The sequence below is a fragment of the Hyla sarda genome, chromosome 3 (genome assembly GCF_029499605.1).
Source record: "Hyla sarda isolate aHylSar1 chromosome 3, aHylSar1.hap1, whole genome shotgun sequence".
Taxonomy (NCBI): Eukaryota; Metazoa; Chordata; class Amphibia; order Anura; family Hylidae; genus Hyla; species Hyla sarda.
In genome coordinates this window covers 362,163,554-362,173,891 of record NC_079191.1, presented here as the reverse complement: position 1 = coordinate 362,173,891, position 10,338 = coordinate 362,163,554, and the positions used below count along the sequence as shown (strand labels likewise).

The following is a 10,338-nucleotide window of genomic DNA, read 5'->3' as shown; positions in this document are numbered from 1 at the left end:
TTAGGAAAGCCTATAGAGGATGCATTGAGGAGTAGGCACACATGGGTGGCTTGTTTAGTTCTTTTGGGGCTCTAATTTTACAGCATTCAGCAGTCAGACCCCCACCAATCCTCCCAGCTTACGGAAAGAGTGTAGCTAGTTCTGCTATGGAAGTTGCACAAACTGCACAAAATGTCTTTAGATTCACAACCGATCCCAGCTATTACAAGCAGGACAAAGGGGGCTGGGGACAGTCAATCTCAAGATAGGGTTTAGTCCTAGAGGTACCATAGGAATCACACCTTTCAGGCTTCTATAGCATAACCTGTGGTAAAGGTCCCTGTCAAAGGGCAGTGGAAGGGTTAAATTGGTATTGAAGGGGTATATTTTTTCAGAGCTATGCCCAGGCAGGTGATAAATAGAAAAACAACCTATACTTACCTTCCCTGTTCTGCCACCACTGTCATTATCACAGAGCTCCGGATCCACACGGCACATAAAACTGCCTGCTCAGCCAATTAGTGGCTGTAGCAGTGTCCTGCCTCAGCCACTGTTTGGTTGAGTGGGCACTACCGTGTGCCAACCCTGAACCCAGAAGTGCTGTGCAGTGGGACCCAAGCTCAGCGATAATGATGGGGGAGCGAGAAAGGAAAGTGTAGGTTGTTTTTTTTATATTATCACCTGCCTGGGTATAGTTATAAAAAAATTCCTGGGATATCCTTTAATGCCACCTACCTGAGGTTTAACATGTACTTATCTCTTGAGGTTCCGTGTTGCCCTGATGTTAAGTTCCTGTTTCCTCTCTGCATTGATCATATAAATGAGGGGAGGAGGATGGGGATACAGAGACCAGTGCAGTTACAGCCATGCAGTTTTCTCTATGATTGGACAAAGCTCTTCAGGAGTGCTCTGCCAGACCATTGGGGGATTATTCAGGAAGCTTCAATACAGCACCGTGGTGCCGGGCCAGGGGAAACAGATTCCCCTCAGACCCTGGGCCCTGTAGCAGTTGGTATGCTTGTTATGGTGACAGTTACAACCCTACCAAATGAGTAGCTGGGCTAGAGAACTACTTTGTATGGAGCCGAACAACTTCCTTACACTGAGCATCAGACTAACCCAGATTTATCAATCTGTCTGAGACAAAAATGTGTCAACATACGATGCTTTTGTATGTCGGGGCCATCGCATAAACGGCTATCCGGCAGCGCAGACTGCTTCAGCTGCCACCGGATAGCCGTTTACGGTGCCTCGTGTGGTCCGCTGACGATCACTTACCTGTCCTCGGGGCTCCGGCGCGTCCTCTTCGGGATCCTCTGCATCGTCGGCGCTCTCCATCGTCGTCAAAACGTCGCTGCGCATGCCGTTCCGTCATCCAATAGGAGCTGCGTGCGTAGCAACGTGATGCCGGGGAAGCAGAGGCCTTGCCAGAGTGTTGGGGACACCCCGGGGACTCAGCGACACCGATGGAGGGCGGCATCCAGGGCAGCGGTGACGAGCGGTGACGGTCCGGAGCGGCGGGGACAAGTGAGTACAACTTCCTCTACCAGTGGTCTTCAACCTGCGGACCTCCAGATGTTGCAAAACTACAACTCCCAGCATGCCCGGACAGCCAACGGCTGTCCGGGCATGCTGGGTGTTGTAGTTTTTCAACATCTGGAGGTCCGGAGGTTGTAGACCACTATCCTATACTTTACATTGCACGGATCCCTCAACATACGATGGTTTCAACAAACGATGGTCCATTTGGAACGGATTACCATCGTATGTTGAGGGACCACTGATGTTTTGGTTATTTGTAGCTAACACATTATAACTAACATAGCTCATTCTAATTCAGGTGTGCACATTGCTCCTTATTTTTGTCAAATTTGGCCATAACACAACCAAAAATGCTTCTTTCTAACCAAAAGTATATTACCATGTGGCAGATTTCCAGTGGAAATTTCCGCAAATTAAAATAAGCTCCATTTATTTAAATTGGGTTATTTCGGCAAAAAAGACATGAATTGCTACAAGCCCCATTAAAAAAAATAGAACAGAAATGTTTGCAACAAATCAGCCACGTTTTGCCCCAAACTGGGTACAGATGCTCTAGAAATCTGAGACTTCTTTACATGTTTAAAAATATAATTTATTTTAGGATGAACTATATTTATCTATCTGACAATAGATATTAACTCACTATGAGGTATAATATGCTGGTAATGGATTTTCGGCAGCTGATCAATTGTCTACAAAACTATTTGAACCTATAGGATGATAAATTCTAGGGGAACTTAACCAAGACTGGTGTTTCATACTCTGTTCTTAAAGGGGAACTCCGGTGGAAACAAGTGGAAAACAAATGCTTTCAAATCAACTGGTGCCAGAAACTAAAACAGATGTAAATTACCTTTATTTCAAAATCTGAAGTCTTCCAGTACTTATCAGCTGCTGTATACTACAGAGATATTTGTACAGTTCTTTCCAGTCTGACAACAGTGCTCTCTGCTGACACCTCTGTCCATGTCAGGAACTGTCCAGAGTAGAAGCAAATCCCCATAGAAAACCTCTCCTGCTCTGGACAGTTCCTGACACTGTTTGCAACAGCTGGAGGTCCCCCCCCCCCCCCCCCCCTGTGAATGTACAGGGTACATTCACATGGGCAGGGGGCTTACAGTGAGTATCAGGCTGCAAGTTTGCGATGCAACAAATTTTGTGCCGCAGCTCAAACTCACAGCGGGAAACTCGCTGTAATCCCCCGCCCATGTGACTGTACCCTAAAAACACTACACTAACACAAAATAAAATAAAAAGTAAAAAACACTACATATACACATACCCCTACACAGCCCCCCTCCCCTGCCCAATAAAAATGAAAAACATCTGGTACGCCACTGTTTCCAAAATGGAGCCTCCAGCTGTTGCCTGTCCAAGCTTGCTGGGAGTTTTGCAACAGCTGGAGGCACCCTGTTTGGGAATCACTGACGTAGAATACCCCTATGTCCACCCCTATGCAAATCCCTAATTCAGGCCTCAAATGCACATGGCGCTCTCCCTTTGGAGCCCTGTCGTATTTCAAGGCAACAGTTTAGGGCCACATATGGGGTATCGCCGTACTCGGGAGAAAATGCCTAACAAATTTTGGGGGGCTTTTTCTCCTTTCACCTCTTATGAAAAGGTGAAGTTGGGGTCTACACCAGCAAGTTAGTGTAAAAAAATAAATTTTTTACACTAACATGCTGGTGTTGCCCTATACTTTTCATTTTGGCAAGAGGTAAAAGGGAAAAAAGACCCCCATAAATTTGTAATGCAATTTCTCCTGACTACAGAGATACCCCATATGTGGGCGCAAAGTGCTCTGGGGGCACACAACAAGGCCCAGAAGGGAGAGTGCACCATGTACATTTGAAGTGATTTGCACAGGGGTGGCTGATTGTTACAGCGATTTTGACAAACGCAAAAAAAAAAGAAAACACCACATGTGAGCCCATTTCGGAAACTACACCCCTCACGGAATGTAATGAGGGTGTCTGGTGTCTGACAGATCTTTGGAACACTGGGCTGTGCAAATTAAAAATTTAGTACAGCCCACTGTTCCAAAGATCTGACAGACACCAGTGGGGGGGGGGGGGGTAAATGCTCACTGTACCCCTTGTTACGTTCCTCAAGGGGTCTAGTTTCCAAAATGGTATGCCATGTGGGTTATTTTGCTGTCCTGGCACCATAGGGGCTTCCTAAATGCGAAATGCCCCCCGAGCAAAATTTGCTCTCAAAAAGCCAAATATGACTCCCTCTCTTCTGAGCATTGTAGTTCGCCCTTAGTGCACTTCAGGTCCAATAATGGGGTACCTCCATACTCAGAAGAGATGGGGTTACAAATTTTGGGGGGGTATTTTCTGCTATTAACCCTTGCAAAAATGTGAAATTTGGGGGGAAACACACATTTTAGTGACATTTTTTATTTTTTTTTACATATGCAAAAGTCGTGAAACACCTGTGGGGTATTAAGGCTCACTTTATTCCTTGTTACGTTCCTCAAGGGGTCTAGTTTCCAAAATGGTATGGCATGTTTTTTTTTTTTTTTTGCTGTTCTGGCACCATTGGGGCTTCCTAAATGCAACATGCCCCCAAAAACCATTTCAGAAAAACGTACTCTCCAAAATCCCCTTGTCGCTTCTGAGCCCTCTACTGCGCCCGCCGAACAATTTACATAGACATATGAGGTATGTGCTTACTCGAGAGAAATTGGGCTACAAATACCAGTATAAATTTTCTCCTTTTACCCCTTGTAAAAATTAAAAAATTGGGTCTACAAGAACATGCGAGTGTAAAAAATTAAGATTGTGAATTTTCTCCTTCACTTTGCTGCTATTGCTGTGAAACACCTAAAGGGTTAAAACGCTGACTGGATGTCATTTTAAATACTTTGGGGGGTGCAGTTTTTATAATGGGGTCATTTTTGGGGTATTTCTAATATGAAGACCCTTCAAATCCACTTCAAACCTGAACTGGTCCCTGGAAAATAGTGAGTTTGAAAATTTTGTGGAAAATTGCTGCTGAACTTTGAAGCCCTCTGGTGTCTTCCAAAAGTAAAAACATGGGAATTTTATGATTCAAACATAAAGTAGACATATTGTATATGTGAATCAAAAACATTTATTTGGAATATCCATTTTCCTTACAAGCAGAGAGCTTCAAAGTTAGAAGAATGCAAAATTTTCACATTTTTCTTCAAATTTTGGGATTTTTCACCAAGAAAGGATGCAAGTTACCATAAAATTTTACCACCATGTTAAAGAAGAATATGTCACGAAAAAACAATCTCGGAATCAAAATGATAACTAAAAGCATTCCAGAGTTATTAATGTTTAAAGTGACAGTGGTCAGATGTGCAATAAAAAGCTCTGGTCCTAAGGTGTAAAATGGCTGGGTCCTTAAGGGTAGCTGCCTCCCACCATCCCTTTTGCCTTTACATTTTTTTTACTATATTAAAAATGCTTTTTTTCTGCCTGGTAGTGTGCTCACTACCAGGCAGACTTCCCCAGCAGGCTTGACGTCACTGATGCCTGCTGTGGGGTCCAACTTCCGCCCTTAGTTCAACTATACACGGTGCCTCCAGCTGTTTCACCACTACAACTCCCAGCTTGCCCTGACATCTATTGGCTGTCAGGGCATGCTGGGAGTTGTAGTGGGGAAACAACTGTAGGCACCCTGTGGTGAAAACAGTCTCAGCCACAGCTGCCACACATTCCGCTCCCCCAGACACTGCCGTGCAACACCCTCCGACCGCCCAAAAAAGACATTCCGATCCCCCAAACTCCGCAACTCCATCACCCCAGACCACCCCCCACCCGCCCAAAACTACAAGAAGAAAGTAATTTGTAAAGTATTATAAGACCACAGATCAGACTTACCCATCCGGAGGATCAGCGTAGCAATGAGTGCGCGCGCTGCCTCCGGACAGGGTAATGGGGGGTGGGCGGGGCCGCGCGCGAGGCCAGTGGAGCTGGCCAATGCACGCAGCCCCAGCTATCAGCGTGCTCACTCTCGCCTGTTTGATTGACAGGCGGGAGTGAGCTCCGCAGTGACTGAATTTCGACTCATTGCCAGGCTTAAATGAGTCGAAATTAAGTAGTGACGTCACTGCCGAATGCATTCGACGACTAGGAGGGGTTGCCCACCCCTAGTTGCCGAATTTAAAAGTGATTTTAAACTGGTTTAACCCCTTAAGGACACAGGCGTATCCATACGCCCCCGTTTCCAAGTCCTTAAGGACATAGGGCGTATGGATACGCCCTGCGCATTTCCGGCCCCAGCGGCTAGCTGGAGGAGAGCCGATGCCGGATGCCTGCTGAAATCGTTCAGCAGGCATCTAGGCATATCGCCCAGGGGGGTCATTATGTCCCCCCATGTCAGCGATGGCCGCAGATCGCTGGACAATTCAGTCCAGCGATCTGCGGCGAATTCCGGGTCAATCGGATCTCCAGTGACCCAGTGACCCGGTATTACTGGCTGATCGGGGCCGTCAGAGACGGCCCCGAACAGCCATAGCCAGCAGGGGTGAGGTGGCACTGGTGCCACCTCACGATCGCCCTGATTCGTCGGCCGGTTTCCCGGCTGACCAATAAGGGGGCCTGCTCTGGGTGTCACTCCCGCAACCCGCTCCGCCCCTCTTCCGGAGGACGTGAGCGGGTGCGGGAAGAAGACCCCGGGAGCTGGGGACCCCGATCACCGGCATCAATGGTGGGGATCGGGGCCCCAGGAGCGGCGGCGGCGAGGGACTGACCTGCACGGCGGCGGCGTGGATCTGTAGTTGGAGGTGAGTGACAGCCTCCTGCTGTTGCTTAGCAACAGCTCCCAGCATGCAAAAAGGGCATGCTGGGAGCTGTAGTTATGCAACAGCAGGAGGCAGACCACCACAACTCCCAGCATTCCCTTATGGGTATGCTGGGACTTGTAGTTTTGCAACAGCTGGAGGCACATTTTTTCTATGGAAAAGTGTACCTTCAGCTGTTGTATAACTACAACTCCCAGCTTGCACAATCAGCTAAAGTGCATGCTGGGAGTTGTAGTGGTGCATCTGCTGGTTGCATAACTACAACTCCCAGCATGCCCGTTGGCTGTCGGTGACTGCTGAGAGTTGTAGTTTTGCAACAGCTGAAGGCACACTGAGTTAAGTAGCAAACCAGTGTGTCTCCAGCTGTTGCATAGCTACAATCCCCAGCATCCCCAGCCAAAGTAGTATGCCTCTGGCTGTTGCATAACTACAAGACCCAGCATGCCCTTCCGCTGTCCGTACATGCTGGGGGTTGTAGCTTTTGCAACAGCTGAAGGCACACTGGTTGCAAAACACTGAGTTTGTTACCAAACTCTGTGTTTCACAACCAGCGTGCCTCCAGCGGTTGCAAAACTACAACTCCCAGCATGCACTGATAGACCGTACATGCTGGGAGTTGTAGTTTTGCAACAGCTGGATGTTTCTCCCCCCCCCCCCCCCCCCCCCAATGTGAATGTACAGGGTACACTCACATGGGCAGAGGTTTACAGTAAGTATCCGGCTGCAAATTTGAGCTGCGGCAAATTTTCTGCCGCAGCTCAAGCTGCCAGCGAGAAACTACTGTGAACCCCCGCCCGTGCGACTGTACCCTAAAAACACTACACTACACTACACTAACACAAAATAAAATAAAAAGTAAAAAACACTACATATACACATACCCCTACACAGCCCCCCTACCCAATAAAAATAAAAAACGTCTGGTACGCCACTGTTTCCAAAACGGAGCCTCCAGCTGTTGCAAAACAACTACTCCCAGTAGTGCCAGTTAGCCACTGACTGTCTAGGCCTGCTGGGAGTTTTACAACAGCTGGAGGTACCCTGTTTGGGAATCACTGGCGTAGAATACCCCTATGTCCACCCCTATGCAAGTCCCTAATTCAGGCCTCAAATGGGCATGGCGCTCTCACTTTGGAGCCCTGTCGTATTTCAAGGCAACAGTTTAGGGTCACATATGGGGTATCGCCGTACTCGGGAGAAATTGTGTTACAAATTTTGGGGGGTATTTTCTGCTATTACCCTTTTTAAAAATGTTAACATTTTGGGAAACCAAGCATTTTAGGTAAATAAAAAAAAAATTTCACATATGCAAAAATCGTGAAACACCTGTAGGGTATTAAGGTTCACATTACCCCTTGTTACATTCCCCGAGGGGTCTAGTTTACAAAATGGTATGCCATGTGGTTGTTTTTTTTTTGCTGTTCTGACACCATAGGGGCTTCCTAAATGCGGCATGCCCCCAGAGCAAAATTTGCTTTCAAAAAGCCAAATGTGACCATATGGGGTGTTTTCTGAATCGGGAGAAATTGGGCTTCAAATTTTGGGGGGGTATTTTCTGCTATTACCCTTTTTAAAAATGTAAAATTTTTGGGAAACCAAGCATTTTAGGTTAAAATTAATATTATTTTTTTTTACATATGCAAAAGTCGTGAATCACCTGTGGGGTATTAAGGTTCACTTTACCCCTTGTTACGTTCCCAGAGGGGTCTAGTTTCCAAAATGGTATGGCATGTGTTTTTTTTTTTTTTTGCTGTCCTGGCACCATAGGGGCTTCCTAAAGGTGACATGCCCTCCAAAAACCATTTGTCGCTCCTTCCCTTCTGAGCCCTCTACTGCGCCCGCCGAACACTTTACATAGATAGAGGTATGTGCTTACTCGAGAGAAATTGGGTTACAAATATAAGTAAAAATGTTCTCCTTTTTACCCCTTGCAAAAATTAAAAAATTGGGTCTACAAGAACATGTGAGTGTAAAAAATGAAGATTTTGAATTTTCTCCTTCACTTTGCTGCTATTCCTGTGAAACACCTAAAGGGTTAATACACTTACTGAATGTCATTTTGAATACTTTGGGGGGTGCAGTTTTTATAATGGGGTCTTTTATGGGGTATTTCTAATATGAAGACCCTTCAAATCCACTTTAAAACTGAACTGGTCCCTGAAAAATAGTGAGTTTGAAAATTTTGTGAAAAATTTCAAAATTGCTACTGAACTTTGAAGCCCTCTGGTGTCTTCCAAAAGTAAAAACTCATAAATTTTATGATGGAAACATAAAGTACATATATTGTATATGTGAACCCAAAAAAAAAATATTTTGAACATCCATTTTCCTTACAAGCAGAAAGCTTCAAAGTTAGAAAAATGCAAAATTTTCATTTTTTTCATCAAATTTGGAGATTTTTCACCAAGAAAGGATGCAAGTTACCATAAAATTTTACCACTAAGTTAAAGTAGAATATGTCACGAAAAAACAATCTCTGAATCAGAATGATAACTAAAAGCATTCCAGAGTTATTAATGTTTAAAGTGACAGTGGTCAGATTTGCAAAAAACGCTCCGGTCCTTAAGGTGTAAAATGGCCTGGTCCTTAAGGGGTTAAAATCACTTTTTTTAATTAAAGTATATTAGAGATATGTTGTAGTACTTAAGTACTACACCATATCAATTTTTAGGTTTCATGACAGTGCCCATTTAAGGGGTTAAGTAAAGCCATGCCATCATGTGATCGCAGTGATTTATCCAGGGGCATAGGCTTCTTGATATATCTCAGATTAGTAGAATCCATAGAAGAAAAAAAAAATCAAGTCAGAATTTTTTAGCTTTTTGATTTTGTTAAATTCTGCATTTTATAAGTTAAACTTATTCTGCAGATATATGTGATCGATATCTCATATATCTGATATCTCATATATCTGAACAGGGTTGTATTTACAGCAAGCACTCCATTAACATTATTGTGACCTTTGGTGAAATTTTTACAACAAATCTGCCTCATGTAAACTCAAAAAGACAAAAAACACACCCACAAGGGTATATGCAGGGAGAAGTAATCGTATTTGGCACAGTGCCAGTATAGCTACAGTCATGGCCGTAAATGTTGGCACCCCTGAAATTTTTCTTGAAAAGGAAGTATTTCTCACAGAAAAGGATTGCAGTAACACATGTTTTGCTATACACATGTTTATTCCCTTTGTGTGTTTTGGAACTAAACCAAAAAAGGGAGGAAAAAAAGCTAATTGAACATAATGTCACACTCCAAAAATGGGCTGGACAAAACTATTGGCACCCTTTTCAAAATTGTGGAAAAATAAGATTGTGTCAAGCATGTGATGCTCCTTTAAACTCACCTGGGGCAATTAACAGGTGTGGGCAATATAAAAATCACACCTGAAAGCAGATAAAAAGGAGAGAAGTTCACTTAGTCTTTGCATTGTGTGTCTGTGTGGGCCACACTAAGCATGGACAACAGAAAGAGGAGAAGAGAACTGTCTGAGGACTTGAGAACTAAAATTGTGGGAAAATATCAACAATCTCAAGGTTACAAGTCCATCTCCAGAGATCTAGATTTGCCTTTGTCCACAGTGCACAACATTATCAAGAAGTTTGCAACCCATGGCACTGTAGCTAATCTCCCTGGGCATGGACGGAAGAGAATAATTGATGAAAGGTGTCAACGCAGGATAATCCAGATGGTGGTTAAGCAGCCCCAAATAAGTTCCAAAGATATTCAAGCTGTCCTGCAGGCTCAGGGAGCATCAGTGTCAGTGCAAACTATCCGTCAACATTTAAATGAAATGAAATGAAACGCTATGGCAGGAGACTCAGGAGGACCCCACTGCTGACACAGAGACATAAAAAAGCAAGACTACATTTTGCCAAAATGAACTTGAGTAAGCCAAAACCCTTCTGGGAAAACGTCTTGTGGACAGATGAGACCAAGATAGAGCTTTTTGGTAAAGCACATCATTCTACTGTTTACCGAAAACGGAATGAGGCCTACAGAGAAAAGAACACAGTACCTACAGTGAAATATGGTGG

The 10,338-nt window shown here is 44.6% G+C and overlaps 1 protein-coding gene across 1 annotated transcript in view; it reads left to right on the top strand.

Moving 5' to 3' along the window:
• The first annotated feature begins 571 nt into the window (after window positions 1-571).
• The window catches only part of REL (REL proto-oncogene, NF-kB subunit), an 80,892-nt gene continuing 71,125 nt past the window's right edge, over window positions 572-10,338 (top strand). Inside the window, exon 1 of the mRNA XM_056567678.1 lies at window positions 572-634. The gene's annotated coding sequence lies outside the window, so the exon portion shown is untranslated. The remainder of the gene's footprint in view (window positions 635-10,338) is intronic.